Source organism: Musa acuminata, chromosome BXJ3-10 (assembly GCF_036884655.1).
Source record: "Musa acuminata AAA Group cultivar baxijiao chromosome BXJ3-10, Cavendish_Baxijiao_AAA, whole genome shotgun sequence".
Taxonomy (NCBI): domain Eukaryota; kingdom Viridiplantae; phylum Streptophyta; class Magnoliopsida; order Zingiberales; family Musaceae; genus Musa; species Musa acuminata.
In genome coordinates, this window is record NC_088358.1 from 9,150,364 (window position 1) to 9,170,429 (window position 20,066).

Consider the following 20,066-nt stretch of genomic DNA (forward strand, 5'->3'; position numbering starts at 1 on the left):
TTTATGAGTGTTACTCATAAAGCTGATTCCATCTCTTCTATGAACATAATTCTTACTTGTAAGGATTATATTTAAGGATTTGCTACCTATTTTAAATTTTTCTAAGGTTTCATGTAGTTTCAAATTCTTATTTTTAAACGTTTCTAATTCATCACATTTTGTGCAAGGGGCTAAACTATCATCATGCTTAATTTTTAATCTATTAAAATCATTAACAAGAGAAGCATACTCTTTTTTTAATAGTTTATACTTTTTACTAACTAATTTATATTCATGATTTAGAAAAGCACTTAATAATTCATCAAAAGATAAGTGAGCTTCGATCGAGTTACTTACCTCGTCGCCATATGCCATCAATGCATAGTTAGCAACTTGCTCTTTGTTGGTTGGCTCCTCTTCTTCGGATGAACTTGAGTCGTCCTAAATTGCTTACTTTCTTCTTCCTTGGTTGTTTCTTCTTCACTTAGGGATATTCACTTTTGAAGTACCCCAGCTTTTTGCATTTGTAGCAAATGATTTGGTCCTTTTTGAGTTTATTTTTGTTTTTAGTTTTGTTTCTTCTTATAATTTTTTTGAATTTTCTTATTAGAAGTATCGAGTCATTATCATCATCATCATCATCATCATCATCATCATCATCGTCACTTGAGTTTTCTTTCAAGTGATCTTCTTGAGTTCCAAATGTCAAATCCTTCTTGTTCTTTGCAAGATTATACTCATATTCTTCATATACATTGCATGACATTTCGTAGATCATCAAGGAACCGATAAGTTCTTCGAGTGAAAAGTTGAAAGGGATCTTAGTATCTTGCTCACAAGTTCAATATTAGAAAAACTTTTACCAAGGGCTTTTAGACTATTGACGACATCTGTAAACCAGGTGTACATGTCTCCAATGGTCTCACTTGGTTTTATACAAAATAATTTATAACTATGAACCAAAAGATTAATTTTTGACTCCTTAACCCTACCGGTGCCTTCGTATGTGATTTCAAGTGTATGCCAAATGTTATAAGCTGTTTCGCAAATAGAAACTCGATTGAATTCGTTTTTATCCAAAGCACAAAACAAAGCATTCATAGTTTTGGCGTTCAAAGAGAAAATCTTCTTCTTTAAGTCATTCCATTCATTCATTAGAAGAGAAGACTTTTGAAATCTATTTTCAACGATATTCCATAACTCGAAAACTATAGAAATTAAGAAGATCTTCATCCTAGCTTTCCAAAATGTGTAATCCGTCCTATTGAACATGGGAAGTGTTAGGATCGAGTCGGCACTAAGAGGGGGGGGGTGAATTATTGCAACGGTAAAAACGTCAAATTTGAAAAATATCCGTTCGTTGAAAACCGATCAGAAAGATGTTAACTTAAAAACACTTTCATAAGCATGTAATGAGGAAGTAGAGCAATGAGTAAGTAAAATGATTTGAAGGAAAGGTAAACAGTAAAGTAAACGACAGCAAACCGATTTTATAGTGGTTCGGTCATCGTGACCTACATCCACTCCTGACTCCTCTTCACTCGAGGCCACTAGCTTCCCCTACTGGTCTTCCTTCAATGGGCAAAGACCAACTATCTTTTTACACTCCTCTTCTCCTTTTCATAGGTTTAGGAGACAACCTTTTACAAGCGCTCACTCCTCTCTAAACAGAATTCTAAACTTAAAATTAGAGGAGGGGATCTCTCAAGTAATTACTATAGCATTTTCTTACTTTTAAATTCTTTGTGCTTGTGTATGTTACCCAGGGATGAGAGGGGTATTTATAGGTCTTAAGTAGATTCAAACTTGGAGCATAAAAGTATCTCATCCCTAGTTTTCGGGTACTAGCGGTACCACCGCCTATGCTGGGCGGTACCACCGCTTATAGCATTGACACTGGGCAGTACCATTGCCCAATCTAGCGGTACCACCGCTTGACACCCTACCACTGGGTGGTACCATCGCTTGACAATCTCTCAGAGACTATGTTTGGGCAGTACCACTGCTTGACATAGTCTCGGAGACTATGCCACGATGGTGCCACTTGTTATGTCACTGTTTGGGCCTTTCACTTGGCCCAACATAGCTCAAAGTTAGGCCTAATTGATCGCCCAATTGACCCCTAATTAATTTGGCCCAATTCCAATCTAATTATGTGCTAACTACGAATTTTAAGACATTTACTAAGCTAAATAAGTCCGTAAGTCTAGGTTTCTTCCAGCGATCTTTTAGTGAACTTCCGACAATCTCTCGGCAATGTTCTAGTGGACTCCAGGCAAGCTCCCGGACTTCACGATGATCTTCTTGGCTAGTTTTGACAAGCTTCTTGGCAAGCTCCTGGACTTCTTGGTCAATTCCGACAAAACTTCCAACGAACGTTTGGACTTTCGACGAAGTCTCGAACTCCCAACGAAATATCGTTCTTGCCTCCGGGACTTCATTTTACTTTATCCCTTGACCGCTATCATAGTTAATCCTGAACACTTAAAACCTACTTTAATCTAGATAATTATTACAAAGCTAATTAAATATTATCCCTTATGTCATTGGTTCATCGATGTCTCGTCTGATTCTTTGGCGCATCGTCCATTCTTGCAGCCTATTGCCCAATCGGCTAGTTGAACTCTGCAACTCCAATTTCCTTGGTGTAATTTCTGCTCTTCTTGACCCGATGCCCGATCCCATAGCCCGAGGCCTTCTGTGGATACGTCGACTGATCCTTCGACTCGATGCCTAACATGATTCGTCCTACTTTAATTGTTTCTCTATGATCGAAGCTTCTTGCATCACTCAAAACACAGATCAAATCATAAACACTATCAATTAGTTTCATCATCAAAATTTGTGATTCAACAATCTCCTCCTTTTTTATGATGATAACCAATTGATGACGGAGTTAGCCTTAACTCCCCCTATCAATATGTCATATTGATAGAACTCCTACACACTTAAAACCTACTTCATTCTAGATAATTATTATAAAGCTAATCAAATGTTGTCACTCATGTCATTGGTTTATTGATGCCTCATTCGATTCTTCGACGCATCGTCCTCTCTTGCGGCCTATTGCCCAATCGACTAGTTGACCTCCATAACTCCGATTTCCTTGATACAATTTTCACTCTTCTTGACTTGATGCTCAATCCCATGGCCCGAGGCCTGTTGTCGATATGTCGACCGATCCTACGACTCAACGTCCAATCTTCTAACATGTTTTTCTCTGGCCCAACATGATTCTTCTTGCTTTAATTATCTCTTCCTGATCGAAGCTTCCTACATCACTTAAGACAGAGATCAAATCATAAACACTATCAATTGGTTTCATCATCAAAATTTGAAATTTAACAATCTCCCCCTTTTTGATGATGACAACCAATTGATGACGGAGTTAACCTTAACTCCTATCAATATGCTATATTGATAGAACCTTGAATTCAAGTCAAAGCAAATTTTAATCATGAAAATTTATATCATTGCATGCATCATGAATATTGAAAGACCTGATTAATCATATCATTGCATGCAATATAAACTCATGCATAATAAAAATATCAATACATCATTCCATGCATGATCGTTATCATAACTTCTCCCCTTTGTCATCAACAAAAAGAAGAAGTGCATTTAGCAAGTTTCAAATCATTGCATTATAAACATAATCTCAAGTTTTATCATCATGCAAGCTAACAATAATTTTGAGTTTTGCAAGTTTATAAATTTTGCTAGATGTGCAAGTTAGCATGTTTTGCTTATTGAGATAGGCAAGATAGCACTTTTGCTTCTTTTGAGATTGCAAGCTAGCAATTTTTGGTGATGTTTAAGATAGTAAGTTCTACATCATGCAAGCTAGTAAATTTTATAATATTTTAGAACATGCAAGCTAGCAAATTTTACACATGAAAGTTGGCAAAATTTTTGCATCTTTTAAGATGAGCAAAATTTTTTGCTTCTCCTTGAAGTATGCAAGCTAGCAAAATTTACTCCCCTTATGTCATTGTCAAATAGAAGGGAAAAATACAATGTTATAATTCTTTTTCTTTTTAGCAAATAAAAAGAAACATGGGAGTTCAAAAGCAAGATCTTGATTCATAGAAAAATCTCATGTATCAAAGATCGAGAAATCAAGATCATGATTTGGATAAAGAAAATAAATCTTAACCATAAAGTGTTCTTGTAAGAAATGCCAAGTCATCATCATTATCACGTTGGGTATGATACTAAATCAATAAATTTTCAAATCAATATTACTTAGGTATGCATGATACCAAAACATGGTTTCAAGTCTTCAATATGTAACATGTATAATTTCAAACCATTACTTTTCATCCTTGCTTCATGCATGATACGGGAGTGTCTAATTTGCTACAATCTGTTTATATGGACCATGCTAATTTACCACATAATCTTTAACTCAGCCTACTCAAATAAAACAGCTCATCAACATATTCTCTGCACAAAGGAATACATTAATGGAGTTGGTTGGCAGTTGTAAAGCTGTATCATGGTGCTTTTCTTCATGGCTAAAGAATACATTAATGGAGTTGATTGGCAGCTGTAAAGCACTTAATTTCGAAATTCCCTATGCATGAAGGGTTGTTTCATGCACTAGTATTTATTTTGGGGTTTAGGTCTTAGAAAGGACTTTAGAAAACTGAGGATATTGGCAGAAGCTCTCTTTGAGTGCTCTTTTGAACTCTGTATCTCTTGGATACGTCCTTAAGTGGTGAGTCTTTTGCTTTCAGTTCTGTATCCTTGTTTATTATCATTAGGGTGGTGATCTTCTGTATCCCTTTTGATTTTTAAACTTGGTAGTGAGCTATATTTCGTTTTACCGAAGTTTCTTCAAGAGTTCGTTCCTTGCCTTCTATGACATTTTCTATCTGAACAACTATTCTATCGGTGTTCTTTCGAAATCCATTCTGTATTTTTACCCTCCCCGATATCAGTTTGGTATCAGAGCTAAAGGCTAGAGATTATGGCAAGGCGAAATGGAAAATATGTAGTTGGTGAAGGTAACAACTTTATCGATTGGCTTAATACAGTAGAAGGAATTTTCGATTTTCATGAACCACCATAACAAAAGAAGGTCAAACTTGTAGCACTCAAACTCAAGCGGAATGCATCTTTTTGGTGGGAAAATCTGAAGAAACAAAGAGAACGTGAGGGGAAGAGTAAGATCGTTACATGGGAGAAAATGAAAAGGGAGCTAAAGAGAAAATATTTACCTCATAATTATAGACAAGAGATCTTTCTAAAAATACATGATTTCAAGCAAAAAGATCTTAGTGTGGAGGAGTACACTACAGAATTCGATAATTTAATGTTAAAAGGAGAACTTGTGGAACCGGAAGAACAAACAATTACAAGATACTTAGGAGATCTGAAGTATGAGATTGCTAAAGTTGTTCAGCTACAGCCATATTGGTCTTTAAATGATGTGAGCAAACTGGCATTAAAAGTTGAAAAGCAACAGAAGTTTGAAAAGAGTTTTCGGTGTGGCTCAAAAGAAAGCTACACAAAAGGAAGAAGTTCCAAGCCTACTGTCCAAAGCAAGGTGATATCGAAGGTGCAAGAAAAGGGTGAAGAGTCTGCTGGCAGCATAAAAACACCTAATTCTTCTACCCCAAGTGGCCGAAAATGTTCAAATGTCATGGTTTTAGGCATATTGCTTCGGATTGTCCAAATAGGAGGATTGTAACTTTGGTTGAAGATCATAGTGATGGAGGAGAAGATGAAGCTGAGGACGAACCAAAATACGATGATGATGAGGAAGATATTAATTATGTTGATCATGGTTTGTCTATTGTATTGCAATGTAATTTACAATTGTCCTATGTGGCCGACGATGAAAGTTGGGTGAGAAAAAATGTGTTTCACACTAAATGCACTTCTCTTGGCAAGGTGTGCTTGGTGATCATCGACAGCGGTAGCTTTGAGAATGTGGTATCTTTGGAGATGGTACAGAAGCTAAAGTTGATACCATCCCTCATCCACATCCATACCAATTATATTGGCTGCAAATAGGAAATGACATCAATGTAACTAAAAGATGTTTAGTTTCATTTTCTATTGACAAGTATTATAAAGATGAAGTATGGTGTGATGTTGCTCCTATGGATGCTTGTCATTTGCTGTTGGGAAGACCTTGGCATTATGATAGAAGGGTATTATATGATGGCTACAAACATACTTATTCTTTTAAGGTGAATGAAAAGAAGATTATTTTAGCTCCATTACAACCATCCGAAATCACTGTACCAAAGAAGAAAGTTAACGCTTTTATGTCATATGGTGAATGCAAAGGTGAATTAGACAAGGGTGGTCATGTTATGGCTTTACTAGTAGTAGAAGAAAATGAACAACATAAGGAGACACCAGTAATCATGAAACAAATGTTGGAAGGGTTTGAAGATGTTATATTGGAAGAGATTCCACATGGCCTTCCACCCTTGAGAGATATCCAACATCACATTGATCTTATTCGGGGGGCTGTTTTACCTAATAAGGCAGCATATAGAATGAGTCCCAAGGAGCATAAAGAACTTCAAAGACAAGTTGATGAATTGGTGAAAAAAGGGTTAATTTGGGAGAGCGTGAGTCCTTGTGCGATTCCAGCCTTGTTGGTGCCAAAGAAGGATGGTTCTTGGAGAATGTGCGTGGACAGTCGCACCATCAACAAAATCATAGTGGACTATCGCTTTCCTATTCCAAGGTTAGATGATTTACTTGATCAATTGTGTGGTGCTTATATTTTCTCAAAAATTAATTTGAGGAGTGGCTATTACCAAATAAGAATGAGGCCCGGAGATGAGTGGAAAACAGCATTTAAAACTAAAGAAGGCTTATAGGAATGGTTGGTTATGCCATTTGGGCTATCTAATGCTCCTAGCACCTTTATGAGATTTATGAATCACATACTTAAGCCATGCATTGGAGTATTTGTTGTAGTTTATTTTGATGATATATTGGTGTACAGCAAGAGCGAAGAGGAGCATATGAATCATCTGGAAGAGATCTTTCTTATTTTAAGGCAGCAGAAGCTTTATGCTAATCTAAAGAAGTGTGATTTCTTTACTTCTAGTGTGGTGTTTCTAGGGTATGTTGTTTCAAAAGATGGAATCATGATGGATCAAAGTAAGGTAGAGGCTATTCTCAGTTGGCCAACACTTGCTTCATTGCATGATGTGAGGAGTTTCCATGGCTTAACTTCGTTTTACAGAAGATTTATCAAGGGTTTCAACTCTATTATCACTCCAATCACCGAATATCTGAAATGTGATAAATTCAAATGGACTAGTGAAGCTAATGATGCTTTTGAGCTTTTGAAAAGAAAGGTGACCGAAACTCCTATATTAGTTCTACCAAATTTTGATAATGTGTTTGAAGTTGAATGTGATGCATCTAATATGGGAATTGGTGCTGTTTTGAGCCAAGACGGAAAGCCCATTGTATTTTTTAGTTAAAAGCTGAATGATACGAGAAAGAAATACTCTACTTATGATAATGAGTTTTATGTAATTTATCGAGCTTTGTCTCATTGGAGTCAATACCTTCTTGCCAAGCCATTTGTTATATATTCTGATCATGAGGCATTAAAGTTCATTAATCACCAGCACAAGCTAAACAAGAGGCATACAGCTTGGGTGGAGTTTTTACAATCTTACAACTTTACAATCAAGCACAAATCTGGTGTTCAAAATGTAGTTGCTGACGCATTGAGCAGAAAGCATTCTTTATTATCAGCAATGGAAGTCAAAGTGGTTGGATTTGAAACTTCAAAGATTTATATGAGAACGATGTGGATTTCGGCTCGATATGGTAGAATTGTAAATCAGGTTCATTTCAACAATTTTTTATCTTTGATAGTTTTCTTTTTCGAGCTAATGCTTTGTGTGTTCCATCATGTTCTTTGAGATAAGTAATTCTAGCTGAAGCTCATGGTGGTGTTTTGGGAGGACATTTCGGTAGGGACAAGACTCTAGCTCTTGTTCAATCAAATTTTTACTGGCCTAAAATGCCGATTGTGTCACTTGGCAAAAACAAGAAGTCAAAATTCTGGTTTGTACACTCCATTGCCAGTGCCAAATGCTCCATGGGAGGATGTGAGTCTTGATTTCGTTTTGGGACTGCCAAGAACTCAAAGGAACAAGGATTCTATCATGGTTGTTGTTGATAGATTTTCAAAAATATCTCACTTTGTTCCATGCAATAAATCAAATGATGCATCTCATATTGCTGATTTATATTTTAAGGAGATTGTTAGATTGCATGGTATTCCAAGAACTATGGTGTCTAATAGAGATTCAAAATTTGTTAGTCATTTTTGGAGAACTCTTTGGAGGAAGTTGGGTACTTCTTTGAATTTCAGCAGCTCGCATCATCCACAAACCGATGGGCAAACTGAGGTAACAAACAGAAGCTTGGGAAATTTACTTAGAAGCTATGTTGGTAAGAATATTAAGCAGTGGGATGTCATTCTTCCACAAATTGAGTTTGCCTATAATCGTTCTATGCATCATAGTATTGGTAAGAGTCCTTTTGAGATAGTTTATGGTACTAATCCTACTGGTCCTTTGGACTTAATCCCTCATTCTACAACAAAGTAATTTAGTGGAGATGCTGATGAAAAAGCTAAGCAGATAAGGAAGCTGCATGAGGGTGTGAAAGCAACTATTAAGAAACAAAATGAGAGGTACATGAAAGCTGCAAACAAACACAGAAAATATGTAGAGTTTAATGCAGGTGATTTGGTCTGGATTCATTTAAGGGAGGAGAGGTTTCCGCCGGGCAAATTTGGAAAACTGAAACCAAAGGCTGATTGTCCATTCAAGGTGCTTAAGAAAATTGGCAAAAATGCTTATGAGATTGAGCTACCTAAAGATTATGGAGTATCCCCAACATTTAATGTGGCTGATTTAAGTCCTTTTTATAATCATGATGACGAAACAAACACGGACTTGATGACAAGTCTTTTTCAACCAGGAGAGATTGACACGGGAGTGTCTAATTTGCTACAATCTATTCATATGGACCATGCTAATTTGCCACATAATCTTCAACTCAGCCTACTCAGATAAGACAATTCATCAGCATATTCCCTGCATAAAGGAATACATTAATGGAGTTGGTTGGCAGCTATAAAGTTGTATCATGGTGCTTTTCTTCATGGATAAGGAATACATTAATGGAGTTGGTTGGTAGTTGTAAAGCACTTAATTTCGAAATTCCCTATGCATGAAGGGTTGTTTCATGCATTAGTATTTATTTTGGAGTTTAGGTCTTAGAAAGGACTTTAGAAAACTGAGGATATTGGCAAAAGCTCTCTTGGAGTGCTCTTTTGAACTCTATATCTCTTGGATGCATCCTTGAGTGGTGAGTCTTTTGCTTTCAGTTCTGTATCCTTGTTTATTATCATTAGGGTGGTGATCTTCTGTATCCCTTTTGATTTTTAAACTTAGTGGTGAGCTATATTTCATTTTACCGAAGTTTCTTCAAGAGTTTGTTCCTTGCCTTCTGTGATATTTTCTATCTGAACAACTATTCTATCGGTGTTCTTTCGAAATTCATTCTGCATTTTTACCCTCCCCGGTATCAATGCATAATACCAAAAATAAATCAATCATCACTATGAGCATATCATACATGATACTAAGACATTAAAAGTTTTAAGCATTTATCACTTCATGCATTAAATCAATATTTTGATCATAATACCAAACATTTCTCTCATGCATGATACTAAAGCATTCATGATACCAAACATTAAATCAATATTTTTTAAGCATTTATTACTTCATTATTGTTGGTACCAAACATTCATCATTTATTTTCTCCCCCTTTATTATAGGCAAAAATAAGGGAATAGTATAAAGGTGTAAATATTCAAGTCATTACTTGGAAGATATGAAGAAAAAATTGGTGATGAGATATACTTCATGAATTCAAGGAAAAAAAAATCATATCATAAAAGATAAGATCATGTGAATATCAAAAAACATGATTCATATAGTAAATATCCTCTTTAAATAAAATACTAAGAAAAATCGTAGGAGTACAAATAAGAGATCTTGATTCAAAAAAAATATCAAGTAATTCCAAGAAATCAAGATCATGATTTGGATAAAACTCATTCAAATTCAAATCATCAAATCATCAAAATTTCTTTCAAAAGATTCAAAATGGCATAAATAACTTTATCAATCTCTTAGTGAAAAATCGATAAGATTATAGAAGAAAAGAAAATTTCAAGAAAAACGCTTTCCTCTCTTTAGTTATTTCAATTTAAGTGATTTAATTTCACACAAGCATGTCTTTATCTTTTATGCCAAACAAAAATATGCATCATCGTTTAAAAACAAAGTTCATCACGACAAGATCAATAAGCCATACATCACAAAGATTATCATGCATAATTTTGAAATATAAACTCATTAAGCATGATTTCAAATCATTACTTCAAATCAAACATGATTTCATTAAACATAAAGCATCTTCAATCAAAATTATCATGACCAAAAATATAACACATTAAACATAAGGTTTCTTTAAACAAGAGATTTGATTTATCATTTTAATTCCAATGATAATACATTTTCATTTTTATGTGTTTCATTTTATGTGATTGATTTCATATAAATATGCTCAAGTTTTTCATATGAAAACCATCCATCATGTTTAAAACCGAAAAGCAATACACATAATTGTTTATAACATACAAGGAATTAATCTTACTTGATGTGCAAGTATTATTACAAAACATGTAATTATCATGATATATATATATATATATAACTAATTATGAAAAGCACTAAGTAATTTCATGGTAAGGAAAAAGAGATTCGATTGAGTCGCTTACCTTGTTGACGAAAGTCATTAAGGCGTAGTTTGCCACCTCGCCTTTGTTGGATTGCTCCTCGTCTTTGGATGAGCTCGATTCATCCCAAAGTACTTCCTTCATCTTGTGTTCATAACAAGTAGTTACGTTCTTTTTAAGTTTATTTTTATTCTTTGATTCTTGTTTTAAGAACTTTTTAAGCTTTATAGTTAAGAGTTCAAAGTCATCATCACTTGAGCTGTTGCTCAAGTGGTCTTCATTTATTCTAAGTGTCAAATCCTTCTTGTTCTTTGGAAGGTTATTCTCAAGTTTGTCAAGTGCCATATAAGACATTTCATAGGTCATCAAAGACCCAATAAGTTCTTCAATCAGAAAATAGTTCAAATCTTTTAATTCTTGTATTGTCGTTACATTAGGGTCTCAATTCTTTGAAAGAGATCTCAATATTTTATTAAAAAGTTCAAAGTTTAAAAAACTTTTACCATGTCCTTTTAAACCATTGATGATATCCGTAAACCGAGTGTACATGTCTCCAATGGTCTCGCTTGGTTCCACATAAAATAATTCAAAATCATGCATCAAATTATTTATTTTAGAGTCTTAAACTCTACTAGTACCTTCTTGTATAATTTCGAGTGTGTGTCAAATGTCAAAAGCCATTTCGCAAGTAAAAAACCGATTGAATTCATTTTTGTCGAAGGCGCAAAATAGAGCATTTATAGCTCTAGCATTTAAAGAAAAAGTTTTCTTCTCCAAATCATTCCATTCGTTCATTCGAGTAAAAGACTTTTGAAAACCATTTTTAATCATATTCCATAAATCAAGGTTCAAGGAAAGCAAGAAAACTCTTATACGAGTTTTCCAATAAGTGTAGTCCGTCCTATTGAATATAGGAAGATGAACAATAGAAAAGTCCTCTTGAAAGTTGAGAAGAGCCATTTCTCTTGGGTGTTAAACCAAATGAGAAAAACGTGGCTCCGATACCAACTGTTAGGATTGAGTCAGCACTAGGGGGTGAATTAGTGCAGTGGTAAAAACATCGATTTCAGAAAATATTCATTCGTTAAAAATCGATCGAAAAGATGTTAACTTAAAAACACTTTCATAAGCGTATAATGAGGAAGTAGAGCAGTAAGCAAGTAAAATGATTTACAGCAAACTAAAAGGTAGTAAACTGATTTTATAGTGGTTCGATCATCGTGACCTACATACATTCCTGAATTCTCTTCACTCAAGGCCACCGGCTTCCACTACTGGTCTTCCTTTAATGGACGAAGACCAACTACCCTTTTACACCCCTCTACTCCTTTTCAGAGGTTAAGAAGACAACCTTTTACAAGCACTCACTCCTCTCTAAACAGAATTCTAAATTTAGAATTAGAGGAGAGGATCTCTCAAGTGATTACTACAATATTTTCTCACTTTTAAATTCTTTGTGCTTGTGTATGTACTAGGGATGAGAGGGGTATTTATAAGCCTCAAGTAGATTCAAACTTGGAGCCTAAAGGTGTCTCATCCCTGGTTTTCGGGGTACTAACGGTACCACTACTTGTGCTAAGCGGTACCACCGCCTGCAACACTGACACTAGGCGATACAACCATCCAATCTGGTGGTACCATCACTTGACACCCTGTCACTGGGCGATACCACTACCCAGACAGGCGGTACCACTGCTTGACATAGTCTCGGAGACTGTGTTATGATGGTGCCACCTATTGGGTCACTACTTGGGCCTTTCACTTGGCCTAACACAGCCTAAACTGAGGCCCAATTGACCCCTAATTAAGTTGGCCCAATTTCAACCCAATTATGTGTTAACTACGAATTTTAAGACATTCACTAAGTTAAATAAGTCCGTAAGTCTAGGTTTCTTCCGGCGATCTTCCGACGATCTCTCGGCAAGGTTCCAGCGGACTCTCGGCAAGCTTGTGGACTTCACGACAATCTTTTTGGCAAGTTCCGACAAGCTTCTTTGGCAAGCTCTTGGACTTCTCTATCAATTCCGGCAGAACTTCCAACAAATGTTTGGACTTCCAACGAACTCTCAAACTCCCAACGAAATCTCGTTCTTAACTCCGGGACTTCATTTTGCTTTATGCTTTGACTGCTATCATAATTAATCCTGCACACTTAAAACCTACTTTAATTTAGACAATTATTACAAAGCTAATTAAATGTTGTCCCTTATGTCATTGGTTCATCGATGCCTCATCGGATTCTTTGGTGTATCGTCCTCTCTCGTAGCCTATTGCCAAATCAACCAGTTGACCTCCGCAACTATGATTTCCTTGGTGCAATTTTCACTATTCTTGATCCGATGCCTGATCCCATGGCCCGAGGCCTTCTGTTGATACGTCGATTGATCCTTCGGCTTGACGTCCAATCTTTTGACATGTTTTTCTCTAGCCCAACATAATTCTTCCTGCTTTAATTGTCTGTTCTTGGTTGAAGCTTCCTATGTCACTCAAAACATAGATCAAATCATAAACGCTATCAATTGGTTTCATCATCAAAATTTGAAATTCAACAATCTCTCCCTCTTTTATGATGACAACTAATTGATGATGGAGTTAGCCTTAACTCCCCCTATCAATATGTCATATTGATAGAACTCCTACACACTTAAAACCTACTTTGATCTAGATAATTATTATAAAGCTAATCAAATATTGTCCCTCATGTCATTGGTTCATCGATGCCTCGTCCGATTCTTCAACGCATCGTCCTCTCTTGCTGCTTATTGTCCAATCGGCCAGTTGACCTCTGCAACTCCAATTTTCTTAGTGCAATATCCACTCTTCTAGACTCGATGCCCAATCTCATGGCTTAAGGCCTTCTATTAATATGTCGATCGATCTTTTAGCTCGACGTCCAATCTTCTGACATGTTTTTTGTTAAGAACGAGTCGGCACTAAGTGGGGGGGTGAATTAGTGTAGCGGATAAAATCATGTCGGTTCGAAAATCTTTCATTCAATTAAAACCGATCTCAGAAAGATGTTAACTTGAAACACATTTATAGAGTATACAACTAAAGTAATGAGGAAGTATGGGAGTTTGCAATTAAAGTAAAGAGCAAAACAAAAATGCAAACCGAGTTTATAGTTGTTCGATCGTCGTGACCTATATCCACTCCCGATTCCTTCTCCGTTGAGACCACTAGCATCCACTATCGGTCTTCCTTCAATAAGAGAAGACCAATCACCTCTTTACAACTCTATTCTCCTTTTGCATGCTTAGGAGAGAACTTTTACCCCCCTAATTACTAATCTCTTAAACTATACAAACACTTAGAGCTTTTGAGAGAAGTTTTCACAAGATTACAATAGCGTTTTTCTACTTTTTTATCTCAATTATTATGTTTTGTTAACTAGGGATGAGAGGGGTATTTATAGGCCTCAAGTGGATTCAAACTTGGAGCCTAAAGGAGTATTATCCTAGGTTTCCCAAGTCCTGATGGTACCATCGCCTGTGTTGGGCGGTACCACCACCTGCAGCACTAATACTTGGCGGTACCATCGCTTGGAAGACTATGTCTGGGTGGTACCACCGCCTAACACTACCACTAGGCGGTATCACCGCCTAGCACTACCACTAGGCGGTATCACCGCCTAGTCTGGCGGTACGTACACCGCCTAACATAGTCTCGAAGACTGTGCCACGATGGTGCCACCTATTGGGTCACTGTTTGGGCCTTGCACTTGGCCCAACATAGCCCAAAATTAAGCTCAATTGACCCCTAATTGAGTTGGCCCAATTCTAATCTAATTATATGCTAACTAAGAATTTTAAGACATTTACTAAGCTAAATAAGTCCGTAAGTCTAGGTTTCTTCCAGCGAGCTTCCGGCGAACATCCGACGATCTCTCGGTAATGTTCCAACGGACCTCCCGACAAGCTCCTGGACTTCACGATGATCTTCTTAGTGAGTTCCAATGAGCTTCTTTGGTAAGTTCTTGGACTTCTCGATCAATTCTGGTAGAACTTTCGATGAACGTCTGGACTTCCGACGAACTCTCGAACTCCCAACGAAATCTCATTCTTGACTCTGGGATTTCATTTTACTTTATGCCTTGCTATCATAGTTAATCCTGTACGCTTAAAACCTACTTCGATCTAGACAATTATTACAAAGCTTGAATCAAGTGTTGTCCGGTATGTCATTGGTTTATCGACACTTCGTCCGATTATTTGGCGCATCATCCTCTTTTGCAACCTATTGCTCAATCGATCAATTGACCTCCGCAACTCTGATTTTCTTTGTGCAATTTTTGCTCTTCTTGGCCCGATGCCCGAACCCATGACCTGAATCCTTTTGTCGATACGTCGACTGATCCTTCGGCTCGACATCCAATCTTCTGACATGTTTTTCTCTAGCCTAACATGATTCTTCCTACTTTAATTGTCTCTTCCTGATCGGAGCTTCTTGTGTCACTCAAAATGCAGATCAAATCATAAACACTATCAATTGGTTTCATCATCAAAATTCGAGATTCAATATTTTTCTCCAGCCCAACATGATTCTTCTTGCTTTAATTGTCTCTCCCTGATCGAAGCTTCCTCCTACGTCACTCAAAACACAGATCAAATCATAAACCCTATGAATTGGTTTCATCATCAAAATCTAAGATTCAACAGGGAGGACGTATGATAGAATGACCCTCTTGATTATGACAAAAGCCATCTCTCTTAGGTTTTAAACCAAATTGAGAGTAATCGAGCTATGATGCTAATTGTTAGGATCAAGAGTGACACTAAAAGGGGAGGTGAATTAGTGCAGTAGAAAAAATCATCGGTTTTGTAAGATATTAGTTCGTTGAAAACTAATCTCGGAAAGTGCTTGACTTTAGAGTAAATGAACTAGAAATTAACTTAGAAATTAATAGCAGTAATAAAAAACATAATAGAAATGAGCATACCGGAATTTATAGTGGTTCGGTCGTTGTGACCTACATCCACTTCTGATTCCTCCTCCTTCGAGGTCATCAACGTCCACTAATGGCCTTCCTTCAATGGGCGAAGACCAACCACCCTCTTTACAATATTTTCTCCTTTTCATATGTTTAGGAGATAACCCTTATAAGCCTCACACCTCTCTTGAATGATCACAAGACTTAGAAAGGGAGGAGGAGGACTCTTAGCACTTTTACAACACTTTTAACACCCCAAGACTTTAAGATATTGTTCATACTTTCATGCCCTTTCATGCAGAAAAGGGTGTGGTATTTATAAGCCCCAATGGCTTCAAAATTGAAGCTAAAAAGTTTCTTATCGTAGATTTTCGAGGTATTGGCAGTACCACCATCATTATTGGGTGGTACCACCGCTTGTAGACTGACACTGGGTGGTACCACCGCTCAGTTTGGGTGGTACGACTGCCTAATAGAGCTCGGAGACCGAGCTTTGGCAGTATCACCGCCTCACAGTATTAACTGCTAGCGGTACCACTGCCTAGCCCACCTGGGAGGGAGGGTCTCAAGCGGTGCCACCATCGGCCTTGACTCCAAGGTGCTGAATGGGCCTTATTGATGACAAAGGGGGAGAAGGTATGATGATGATCATGGGATGATGTACTTGGATATTTTGATTATGTATGATTTTATGATGTATGCAATGATTTGATAAATTGGTTATTTCAATACTCATGTTGAATGTAATGTTGAAATACTATGATTTCAAAGTTTCTATCAGTATTATTTATAGGGGGAGTTTGTTTAAACTTTAAGAGTTTATTTAAACTCCGTCATCAATTGGTTGTCATCATAAAAAATAAGGAGATTATTGAATCTCATATTTTGATGATGAAACCAATTGATAAGTGTTTATCTAATATATGTTTAAGTGATGCAGGACTAACTTCAATCAGAAGAGGTAAATTGATTAAAGTAGGAGGAATCAGATGGGCTAGAGTAAACATGTCAGAAAATTGGACTCGGGCCAAAGGATCGGTCGACGTATCGGTAGAAGGCTTCGGTCCATGAATTCGAGCATTGGGCCAAGAAGATCGGATATTGTGCCAAGGAGATCAGATGTTACAAGAAGACAACATGCTGATTGGGTAATACGTCAAAGGAGAGGACAATGCACCAAAGGATCGGACGAAGCACCAATAAAACCAATGATATGCCGGACAACATAGGATTTGCTTGTAATCAATTATGTCTAGATCGAGTTAGTTTAGAGTCTAATTGAATCGGTTTAGAATATAATTAGATCAAGTCAATTAGGCCTAATTGGGCCCAATTTTGGGTTGTTTTGGGCCAAGTAAAAAGGCTCAAACAATGACCCGACAGGTGGAATCGTCGTGGCAAAGTCTTCGAGAATATGTCAAGCGGTGGGTACCACCGGTCTAGGTAGTGGTACCACCCAAACTCAGTCTCTAAGACTATCAGACGGTGGTACTGTCTAGACATAATATCCTAAGCGATAGTACCACCAATCTGGGCAGTGGTACCACCCAGTGTCAGGCTGCAGGTGGTGGTACCGTCTAGTGCAGGCGGTGGTACCACCCATACCTCAAAATTTCGAGGATTTAAATTTTGGCTCCAAGTTTTGAAGTCATTCGGAGTCTATAAATACCCCAGCTATTCCTACATGGAGCAGTAAGAAAGATTGGGCAAAATTCTATTGTAAACCCTATTAGAAAGTTGAGTTCCCTCCTCCTAAAGCTTAGAGAGAGTTTTAAGGAGAGAGTTCTAAGGGAGGTATGTGAGGGATACCTTGTAAAAGAGGGTTATAAAATGTTATCTCCTAAACCTGTGAAAATGAGAAGAGGGGTGTAAAAGGGTAGTTGGTCTTTACCCATTGAAAGAAGATTATTAATGGATACTGATGGCCTCGATGGAAGAGGAATCGAGAGTGGTTGTTGGTCACGATGATCGAACCACTATAAAAATCTGGTATGCATTTCTTTTGAGCAATTTACTTTAACTACAAATTGCCTTCTTATTACTTTCACTATGCTCTCTTACGCTTCCAAGGTAACATCTTCCGAGATTAATTTTCAACGTACAAAAGATTTTTAGAATTGATATTTTTACTACTACACTAATTCACCCCCCCCAAGTGCCGACTCGTTCCTAACAAATTGTTCTTCCGGCGAACTTCTCGGTGAACTTCCGCTGAACTTCTCAACGAACTCTTGGAGAACTCCCGACAAACTCTCAGCGAACTCCTGTCGAACTCTCGGTGAGCTCCTGACGAACTCTTGGCGAGCTTCCAATGAACCACCGGCACATAGTCCGAATCTTCGACGTATCGTTCGATATTTAACTCCGGCCCAACATATTGCTTTTATGCTTTCCTGCAACACTTATATCAACATATGGATTAGATCAATAATTTACCAATTGATTTATTATCAAAATCTGAGATTCAATAATATTAACTATAATAATTATTAGACATTAATCGGTAAAAAAATTCATATTTTGACTATAATCATGATAAAAAAATCATTTCTCTATGTTAAAAAATAAATATTATATCATAATTTTTTAAATATGCATATAAATAACTACATAAATATACAAAAGTAATAATTAAAATTTAAGTACCACAAGCAAATAAAAGAATTTACTAATATTTCATATGAGAAAACTATAAAATGAATCCATAATTTATATTTTAAAAAATTCTGTATGAAATCATAAATTAGGTTAATTAGTCATATTTAATTGAGCAAGCTCAAAATTGGGCTTTCCAAATTAAGCTCATAGATTTGGGCCAAAAATTAACCCAATTAGGTTAGTCAAAATCAGAATTGACCAAAAATTAGTCAAAATTAAGATTTAGTCAAATAAAACTTGACCAAGGTCAAAATATATCAAAAACTTAAATTTGACTAAATTAGGTCTAAATTAGGCTATAGTCAAAATCTAGTCAAGTTGTAATCAAAATTGTCAAAAGCATAGGATTGACTAAGGTACTAGGTCATAATTGGGGCTCAATTTAAACTAGGTCAGAATCAATTTTGATCAAATTGAGTCAAAATCAAAAAGGGGAAGGTCAAAATAACACTTTGACCAATTAGGTCTGATCAAAAGAGTCAAAATTAGATTTGTTGACATTTAGGTCAATATCACAAGAACCCCATGGCCTTTCCTTCTCTTCAAAACCATTCTCACCACGACTTGCTTCCACTTCCACCATTACACCACCGACCATGATCCAAAGTTAGTCTTTCATCAATTCGGTAACTCGTTTCCTACAACCGCCTTTGTCTGAGTCTGTCACACCTTTAATCAATTGCGATATCCAACGATGCCTCGGCCGACTTGCGTAGCTCCTCCAACACAACTATCATCCCCATGGGTAGCACTTGTTGCAATGCCACTAGCGATGCCCTTCTCCATCATATGATGTCATAGCACACAATAGTGACATCGCCTAAGGCAGCCGCTACCAATTATAGTGATCGTCGCTCATAATGGCACTGATCGTCATTGTCACACAACCTATATATCGTAGTGTCATCTTCAATTGAGGACAATCCTACCTTCCTCTCCTATAGTGACCCCTAACAACCCAACCATAGCCAAATGTGATCCACGTATACCTATGTGGCTAGTTCCTTATCGCGGCTTGTTCGTTATGCATGACTGTCGTGCGACCCCTCATCGGGCCAATGATCTCGCTACCAATGTCGCAACTATAATGTGTTCCTTTCTGATGAACACATTCGCAAGTGTTGTAGCATCGCCATCTACTGCCATCCAACCTTCGACCAATACTATCAACTATAGTCATGAGCAAGCACACAATCGGGTTCCACCATTGCAACCTTGCAATCGTTGCCCCTTGCTATATTGTCGCTGACAACAATAATCGCCGACAACAATAACCTCCCTAATAGGGCTATTGCCTCCTTTGCCACTGCCCTAAATAAAGCCAATGAATGTAGTGCCATCATAGTATATGTAGTCGCTTTATGTAGCATTGCTACCCGCATAGCCTTTGCTCATAATAGGGCCAATGATCAAAGTAGACTGTAACCTTCAATAGTGCCATCGTCTATGGCAAGTTACTGTTATAGCCTATTGACTAAGATAAGGTGACAATCTTCTATCCGTGATTTAATTCATGTGGGTAAAGAAATCTTCATTTGCTTGTAAGTAAGTGACTAAGGCGAATGGGATAAACTTAAAATAGATATAATGCTTTTATAATCTAGTGTACTTGATTTCAAAATAAGTTTTGATGCTAATTATAAACATATATATTGTAATCACGCTACTATACGAAAAAACTTTAAT